The sequence below is a fragment of the Ranitomeya imitator genome, chromosome 1 (assembly GCF_032444005.1).
Source record: "Ranitomeya imitator isolate aRanImi1 chromosome 1, aRanImi1.pri, whole genome shotgun sequence".
NCBI classification, from domain to species: domain Eukaryota; kingdom Metazoa; phylum Chordata; class Amphibia; order Anura; family Dendrobatidae; genus Ranitomeya; species Ranitomeya imitator.
In genome coordinates, this window is record NC_091282.1 from 648,733,139 (window position 1) to 648,743,072 (window position 9,934).

Genomic DNA, 9,934 nt, shown 5'->3' on the forward strand with positions numbered 1-9,934 from the left:
AGCTGCAGTATCTGATCATGTGACCCTTGATCTCCTCTGAGAGACCTTACTCTGGGCATGCTCAGAACGAGAAAAGCAGGACTTAGTCCCAGAAGCATCTGCTCGCCGCTGCCCAGCACTGACTTCAATGGCAGAAGCAGGAAAGGCAGCAGTAACTCTTTGTACAGATTCAGACTGAGCGAGACGCTGGGACAGACATCTCCGCTGAGCAGGCTCCACTGCGGCAGGAGAAGAATGGGAGACCGCAGAGGAGATGGCCCGAGATTCCCCCCTGTGCAGAGGTGGGAATTCGACCCCTAACAAAAGATCTCTAACCAGATCATTCAAAGCAGACTGAGTAAACAGAATTGGTTTGTTACACTCTTCATCACATGGCTGAACAATATCTTGACTGTCTTCTTCATCAGTATAACAATGTGAGGAGAGTTCTGTGTCAACGTTTTCTGGAAGTGCAGTAAATAGCTGAAGGGATACTCAGATATTGCTTGTTTTTCTTATTGAAACCTTTTACATTGACAAGGCAGAATTAGCAGTCTTCTAAATGATTGCTTGGTTCTCTCCAAACCATAGGAACTCCAAACTGAAGTTTAGCATTCTTTCCTTGAGACCATGATCTCAAGCTCTCAATACAGGTTTTGCACACTTTGTGAGGAGCCCAATGCTCGTCTTGGTCTCCAAGTTTTACTTTGAAGTACGCAAAATACACCCTCTTAACAAAGTCAGTAATGTTGCGCCTCTGAGTCTTCAGAGTAAAGTTTCCACAGATGTAACAAAAAATATTTGGATCATTTGAGCACTGTCTTCTGCGAGATGTAGAGGCCATTGTTAGATCAGCAAAACATCCTGCAGAGAAATACAAGATAAAATTTGTTAGTTACCTGAGTTGTTCATTGAATTTCTGTTTCCCCCCCCCACACACACACACACACACACACACACACACCTTAGGTATTGATTCACAAACAAAAAACAGAAAAACAGCAGGATAAAACAAAAAATATCAAAATTCAATGAAAATTTCAATAAATAAAACAGTACCTGCACACGACTGTTGTGTATGTTGAAAACTGTTAGGTTACTTTCTTATCATAACAAATGGGAATTATGCATGTTCAAAGAAAACAAAGATATTCTCACATTTATTGGGAGACTAAATGAAAACTAAATTTACCTTAGTGAACCGTATAAACCGGCACTTTTCATACACTACCTATATTTATAATGGAATTCATGAAAATGGGCTATATACCTATAGCGCAAAAACGTGATGTGATAGAGAAATTATAAGATCAGATTTGAATTCAGCACCCTCAAATTAGTCTAAAACTGTTCTTAAAGTCCATGCCAGAAAATATATATATATATTTTTTGTAGACCAGTGTAATTTGTCCAGAAGTTGCCAGAAATGTAAAGAACTCTTGATGGCTAAACTTGAGCTGGTTTCAGATACGTTAAAGTAAAGACATCTGGAAAACCTTTGGAAAATGTACCTGTTGAGGTCCAGTGTATTTTGGATGACATTTTTTGATCATTTGTTAATAGTCTCTCATATTGCTCTGGCAACTTGCCTAAACCAGCCTCATAAATTTGCTGTAGGGTGGGTTGAGGGACCACAACTCCCTGACGTAAGGTTACATGAAGCAATCCTTAAGACACCAGGTGTTTGAGGTTTGTAATGTATTTCAAGGTTGGACTCCTTTTGATTAACTGACTGCCCCCCTGCTAGTCATAACTGTAAAGTGTGCACCATGTAGATTTATTTTTGATGTTTTTTTCTTGCATTTGGAGGGTTTGTATTTTGCAGTACCCTATGTAATATAATGACATCATCAGTTTCTACTGATGAGAGAATATGTCAGGTAAACTCTAATTCCTAGAGGTAAGTGACAATGTGATAATGGGAAAACTATTGGTTTTCTGCTTTCAAAATGTTTATTATGAGGAAGTATTTAAAAAATGAAAATCTGTAACCTTCTTAGGTTTAAAATATGACTATAGTAGAGTCAGGTCATTGCTCTGGTACTTTGCTTTTGACTGCCAAGGCATGACAGTGTGCTTTTGAAAGGGTCCCTCTAACCCTCTAAACCACAGAAGTTGGGTTGCCACCTAACTCTACCTCTTTGATGCCCTGGATGGTTGGCAGCTGGATAAGAGGAACAGGAGATGGATTAAAAACACTTCCTCCTTTATAGTGGGAAGGAAACTCAACTCTTTTTCCACTTAAAGGAATCGGGAGGTGGGAGACAAGAGCGAGGGACTTGGATGGTTTTCTTTGTTGTTTCAATTGCAAGTGTAGACTTTGGAGTCATTCATCTCTACCTGTGGATCTGTCCTTCCTGAACTGATAGCCTCAGTCTTGTGTTATTCACAGACAGAAGCCACTGCCCTCTGGGAGTGTGTGCAGGACATGGTCCTTCCGGACCAAGCTCATCATACGGTCAGACCATCGGACCGCGACTCTCATTGCCAGAAAGCAATGATGGTAAGTGTTCGCACACCCTACATGTACACCAATCCCATAAACACCTGTCCTGCATTGTATTCCCTTCTTTTCCGAATTCTATATTATACACAGAGCTCACATCACCCCCATATATTGTAATCAGTCCTTGCCTACAGCAAATAGTCGTGTCAGCATTACATTTAGTCCACATTTAACACCACCATCATCAAATAATGAAGAACAATAACAACAAAAAACTTTTGCAATTCTAGAGTGCTATATGCTAATTATCAGCTTATTATCTGATTTTGTGTCTCTAGTTCCTGTGAATAAAATTAAAGATCACATTTCTTTTAGTGAATTTTGTGTTTTTGTTTAAGGTTTCATCCATTAGCCAACAAAAGGAATCATCTTGAGCCCAGTTCCTGGATCAGCTGTTATCACCCAGAAAGCTTTGAATATACAACTAACCAGCAGTGACCACTACAGGTAAAGTGTAGCATTACATGCCGGCCTCTCACATGAGTAGTTGACTGTTTGATACACGGACAGGGTGGGTCTTCCAGAGTGTAAGACACTCTATCCTATCTACTCTGAGTTGTAAAGGGGGATCCGTTCAATGTCCATATCCCCTAGTAGGGCATACAGTAATGTATTTGAGTTTAGTTAATCTAGACATTTTATGCTGATTTGTATGATGCTTCGTCATCTCTAGTTAGTTTATGACTAGATATTGGCGAACCCGCACAGTAAAGTTTGTGGTCCATACAGAACATCTACTGTTCGGGCATGGACCCCAACCACAAACTTCACCAGGAAGTCCTTGCTACTGTTCAGATTCAGCACCCTGAACATTGGGTGTTTCTCGCACTGTCATCTGCGTGACATTGCGAGGTACACCGGCTGTCATCTGACAGCGTGGGAATCACAGCTCTCTTAATCTTACTGCCGATCACAGGCAGTGTTTGTCATGCTGTTATGCCCATGATGTTCGGACCCCCCATTCTTGTGAATGAGGTCCGGGTTTGGGTTAGGGTGCTCTTCTGGTAAATAAAACCAAGCTTTTTTTAACTGTTCGGTCGAACCCGCCTGACCTGAATATCCAGGAGTTCGCGCATCACTATTTATGACCATTTCATTTTACAGTATATCTTAGTTTCATTCTTCTTTTGCAGTGATCTATGAAAAAAATCCAACACTTCTTTATACATTATTGCTTGAGTGGACCAGAAAGGATTTGTCTTTTGTACTTTAGGGTATTTAAACGTTGGTCTATGCTGAAGGATATCAACTGAATTTGGACCAGGAAAAGATTATCTCTTGTGACTTTCTCGCTAAATATGGAGACATAGTGACAGCGTCTACTGCTATATTCACACCTGAGTTGACCTGACTATCCTTCCATAGGGATTTTCTAAGTAGGAAATCCCTCGATTATCTGATGCTTACTTTGGCAACCAGTGGTGCTTCTGCCCTAGTGAACTTCAACTCAAGGCTGAGGGCATATGATCCACTTAAAGGCTTCTTCATTTCTCTTTGACCATTTTCAGGACTGCCTTTCTACGTGATCCTATTATACGATGGAAATTATTTGAACCTGACTAATTTAATGCGATCAGCAAATCATCTGATTTGTATGGGGACCTCCAGACTCTCTCCCAACAGTTGAAGTCCAGTGAAGAGAAAGATCGGTTCATTTAAATATCTGATTCTTTTGTTTTCAAGTGTCTAGTAGCTCCTTTTTCTCCCTGTCTATTGAAAGCACAAGAGATCCTGACCGAGCCAAGCACTCATTTGTATAAAGTAGTAGGGTGAGATAGTTACCTGCTGAACTAATGTTTGGCTGACAGCTATCTCACGTGTATGGCCAGCTTTACTCTTTTTCTTAGAACATTTGCAGACAACTTGGTTTGTTAAGAGGACATTGCAATGGTGCTATTGTGACTAGCACTGATATGGATGGGAGCACAGTGGTGCCTTCACCTATAAGATCAAGATTTCGAGTGATGTACCAAAGCAGATAACTCCATATTAGATATGAGCCAATTGATTCAATGCAAATCAATTTTTGAGAGGTTTTTAGGATTTTCCTAACAAGGTGAATTCAAATATTTTTTTTGCAAATTGCCTAAAATAGCTACTACAATTGCATAAGATTACAGCAGTCGGAGAAGGATAATGTAGTCTCAGTCTCAGAGCTCAAGTCATATGTTATAGCAGGGATTTTGGTGAATCTGGATAGTGAGAGGACATCACATCTCACAGCTTTGCCATGAAGATAAAGAGAGAAAGCCATAAAGCATTGAATAAACAAATAGTGTATGACAGCGCAGCAGTTAAGAAGATTAGTGAGGAATATAGAAAAATACAGATTTAATTTAAAGGGAGACAGTTATAGGAGAGTCATATAACTTTTGTCAGGGCAATCAATGGATTTTCAATTATTTTGATTTGTAGCTACCGTATATACTCGAGTATAAGCTGATATTTTCAGCCCATTTTTTTTAGGCTGAAAGTGCCCCTCTCGGCTTATACTCGAGTCATTGTCCCAGGGGGGTTGGCGGGGGAGGGGGAGCGGCAGCTGTGACATACTCACCTGCTCCTGGCATGGTCCCTGCATCTTCGATGGTCTCCGGGTACTGACAGCTTCTTCAAGCGTTGAGTGGTCACATGGTACCGCTCATTACAGTAATGAATATGGACGCAACTCCACTCCCATAGGGGTGAAGCCGCATATTCAATACTGTAATGAGCGGTACCATGTGACCGCTCAATGCTGGAAGAAGCTGTCAGCGCCCGGAGAAGACAATCAGGGAAGCTGCCAGGGACCGCGCCGGGAGCAAGTGAGTATACTGGGGAGGGTGAGCAGCATTGTGCGATATTCACCTGTTCTCGTTCCACCGCTGGGCGCCGCTCCATCTTTCGCGTCCTCTGCTGTGACGTTCAGGTCAGAGGGCGCGATGACGTGGTTAGTGCGCGCCATCTGCCTGAACATCAGTGCAGAGGACACAGAAGATGGAGCGGCGCCCGGCGGTGGAACGAAGACAGGTGAACATTGCAAGTGCTGGGGGCCTGAGCGACGAGAAGTGAGTATGTCATTTTTTTTTTAATCACAGCAACAGCATATGGGGCAAAAATCTCTATGGAGCATCTTATGGGGTCATGATCAACATTTGTGCAGCATTATATGGGGCAAATATCTCTATGGAGCATCTTATGGGACCATAATTTTACTTTTATTGGTACGTATCTTTATTTTTGAAATTTACCGGTAGCTGCTGCATTTTCCACCCTAGGCTTATACTCGAGTCATTAAGTTTTCCCAGGTTTTTGTGGCAAAGTTCGGGGTCTTGTCTTATACTCGGGTCGGCTTATACTCGGGTATATACGGTAATTGAATTTCATGGCAAAAATGGCTAATTTGAAAAAATATGCTCATTTCTACGTCATACCACTTAGTCATGTAGTTGGTCATGCAAAGCAAGAAAAAAGATTATCCCCACCTATATTTACTAGTATTTATTTTATTATTTATATATTTATTTTGGTTAGGGGTATTTTAATGTGTTAATATTAGCCTATAATCTTGCCCTTGGTGACCTCATGGGAATTCTCCATTTTTTGTTTGTCAGTATTTAAACCCCTTATTCCATAAGGTTGCATTCGATCTGTTATAGAACATCAGAACCTCTGTTCTTAATATTCACCCCTAAAGTATATATTACATTATATATTGTAAATAACAATAACTGAAAAGCATGAATTTGTTTCTTTAGATGATTTGATTTTCAAGTAACAAGAACAACATTTCACAATTTCTTTCTAAGGAATGTAAAAACATATGACAGATGACTGTGGGAGGTATCAAAGTTTAAGATCTGTAGATGCTTTATAATACATATAATTATATGTATATGCTGGGATAAGGTCATTTCTAGAAATAGGTGTCTGTATGTGCGATTGAGTTCCGCAGGGGTAGGGTTTATGAAGTGATGTAACTTCCTGTTTCATTCTCATTTCCCCTTTCACCAAAAGTGGCAAAAACATTTCTCTTTGTAACATATCTGTGTAGTGTTAACATGTATGTGTATCTATGTCTGTTTTGTATTTATGTATAATTTGTACACCTCGAGTACTGTGTAATTTTGTATTTCTTTTTTTGCTTTGATGGTTTTCCTGTATACACTAGCTTTATCAGCCCAAGGGAAGGGCAATCCTCCAGCCATGGTTCCCTAGAGGTTTCCTTCACTGGAGGTTTTTCCTCTCCTGAGTGCTAGAGGATTATTACTATGGTCTAGACTTCCTATAACACACGCATGTTGGGTGTCAGATTTAAATTCAACAACAAGAAAATTCTCATCTATAGTCATGTCACTGGGAGTCAAATTTGAGCTGCTGTAAACTGGAAGACGACAATGTTTCCGGTTAGATTTCTATGAAATTGCTATCATTATGAAGTCACAGAGTGGTGGTCACAATGGCCAAGGAAATCTGTAAGGATTTTGGACTGGGTAATTGATGCCCTCAAGTTATATTGGCTTTGCTAAAAGGATGAAATGGAATATGTCAATATTGGATTGCTCTCTAATTTGCTGTCGTGAACCTTGACGTGAAAATGCACAACTTGTTGTTGCACTTCATAAATTGAATACATTTTCTTAAGGTACCGTATGCTTTGAGAATGTTCTTATTTCAACTATACAAATATCAATAAGTAATTTCACCTGACATCTGCAATAATTACTTCAGACATACATAAATGGCTACTTTATTAGAGACATTCATCTGGTTACAAGTTCAACCTTTCTGGCGTCGTGCAAAAAAGAAAAACTCTTCAGAAAGATTCTCCACATCCTCCTCTGACACTTTTATCAGAACAATTCTTCACATATTCTGATTCTTTCATCAGATCGATTCTTCATATCTTCATCTGACCCATTTAATTAGATCAATGAACTATGTCCTCTTTTGGCTTCTTCCATCAGCATAATTCATTACATCCTATCTGACCCTTTTATTGAGACAAATTTTCACATCCTCCTCTGATTCTTTTGTCAAAATGATTCTCATCCTTCTCTGATCCTTTCACCAAAATGATTCATATCCTTCTATGATCCTTTCAGCAAAATGATTCCCATCCTCCTTTGATCCTTTCAGCAAAATTATTCTTCACATGCTCCTCCGACCCAATTCGCGAGAATAATTCATTACATCCTCCTCTGGCCGATTTCATTAGAGTGATTCTTTACAACCTTTACATCTTGTACTTTACATCTACAGTATCACATATTAGCTTCTTTTCCTTTCTCACACCATCATCTACAGTGGGGCAAAAAAGTATTTAGTCAGTCAGCAATAGTGCAAGTTCCACCACTTAAAAAGATGAGAGGCGTCTGTAATTTACATCATAGGTAGACCTCAACTATGGGAGACAAACTGAGAAAAAAAAATCCAGAAAATCACATTGTCTGTTTTTTTAACATTTTATTTGCATATTATGGTGGAAAATAAGTATTTGGTCAGAAACAAACAGTCAAGATTTCAGGCTCTCACAGACCTGTAACTTCTTCTTTAAGAGTCTCCTCTTTCCTCCACTCATTACCTGTAGTAATGGCACCTGTTTAAACTTGTTATCAGTATAAAAAGACACCTGTGCACACCCTCAAACACTCTGACTCCAAACTCCACTATGGTGAAGACCAAAGAGCTGTCAAAGGACACCAGAATCAAAATTGTAGCCCTGCACCAGGCTGGGAAGACTGAATCTGCAATAGCCAACCAGCTTGGAGTGAAAAAATCAACAGTGGGAGCAATAATTAGAAAATGGAAGACATACAAGACCACTGATAATCTCCCTCGATCTGGGGCTCCACGCAAAATCCCACCCCGTGGGGTCAGAATGATCACAAGAACGGTGAGCAAAAATCCCAGAACCACGCGGGGGGACCTAGTGAATGAACTGCAGAGAGCTGGGACCAATGTAACAAGGCCTACCATAAGTAACACACTACGCCACCATGGACTCAGATCCTGCAGTGCCAGACGTGTCCCACTGCTTAAGCCAGTACATGTCCGGGCCCGTCTGAGGTTTGCTAGAGAGCATTTGGATGGTCCAGAGGAGTTTGGGGAGAATGTCCTATGGTCTGATGAAACCAAACTGGAACTGTTTGGTAGAAACACAACTTGTCGTGTTTGGAGGAAAAAGAATACTGAGTTGCATCCATCAAACACCATACCTACTGTAAAGCATGGTGGTGGAAACATCATGCTTTGGGGCTGTTTCTCTGCAAAGGGGCCAGGACGACTGATCCGGGTACATTAAAGAATGAATGGGGCCATGTATCGTGAGATTTTGAGTGCAAACCTCCTTCCATCAGCAAGGGCATTGAAGATGAAACGTGGCTGGGTCTTTCAACATGACAATGATCCAAAGCACACCGCCAGGACAACGAAGGAGTGGCTTCGAAAGAAGCATTTCAAGATCCTGGAGTGGCCTAGCCAGTCTCCAGATCTCAACCCTATAGAAAACCTTTGGAGGGAGTTGAAAGTCCGTGTTACCAAGCGAAAAGCCAAAAACATCACTGCTCTAGAGGAGATCTGCATGGAGGAATAGGCCAACATACCAACAACAGTGTGTGGCAACCTTGTGAAGACTTACAGAAAACGTTTGACCTCTGTCATTGCCAACAAAGGATATATTACAAAGTATTGAGATGAAATTTTGTTTCTGACCAAATACTTATTTTCCACCATAATATGCAAATAAAATGTTAAAAAAACAGACAATGTGATTTTCTGGATTTTTTTTTCTCAGTTTGTCTCCCATAGTTGAGGTCTACCTATGATGTAAATTACAGACGCCTCTCATCTTTTTAAGTGGTGGATCTTGCACTATTGCTGACTGACTAAATACTTTTTTGCCCCACTGTATATACTCTCCACATTTTAAAAATGAAAAAAAACCAACAAAGTTGGCAGTTTCTGAATTTCTGGCCCTTGCTAGTTTGCTATCGATGGCCAAATCTCAATCGAAGTCGTTAAGACTATTTGATTTTTTATTTCTAATTTGGACTCATGTTGAAACTCATTCATGAAAAAACTTGTTCACTATATTTTTTGCTGGACCCCCCGGGGTCAAGGACCGCAATTTCATACAGGGAAGCTCTATCGGAGAAAGGGTAAGTGTCTCTAATAAAGTGGCCATTCAGATTATTTTTATAGGGTTCATTATGAATATGGAAGACATGACTATTAGTTTGTTCTGGAAACAGTGACACATCTGTGGAAAATTGTGAGTTATTTTAGTTATGTAGTTCCAAATTTGCAAATATTACAAACTGATATGTGAGGTTTCTTTAATAAAAATATTTTTACCGAAATGTTTTTCTGTGACTTTTTATACAAATATAATACAAATCTTATCAAATTCTGGAACATTTTTTGGCTTATGTCTATAAGTTGTTGGCCTCATCCCTGCTTGTAACGCTGTCA

The 9,934-nt window shown here is 40.0% G+C and overlaps 1 long non-coding RNA gene across 1 annotated transcript; it reads left to right on the plus strand.

Annotated features, from left to right (window-relative positions):
• The first annotated feature begins 837 nt into the window (after positions 1-837).
• LOC138638854 (uncharacterized) lies at positions 838-5,442 on the plus strand. The gene is made up of 3 exons (XR_011312557.1): positions 838-2,482; positions 2,824-2,932; positions 3,619-5,442. It is a non-coding gene; the product is annotated as an uncharacterized lncRNA (long non-coding RNA).
• Positions 5,443-9,934: the final 4,492 nt, after the last annotated feature.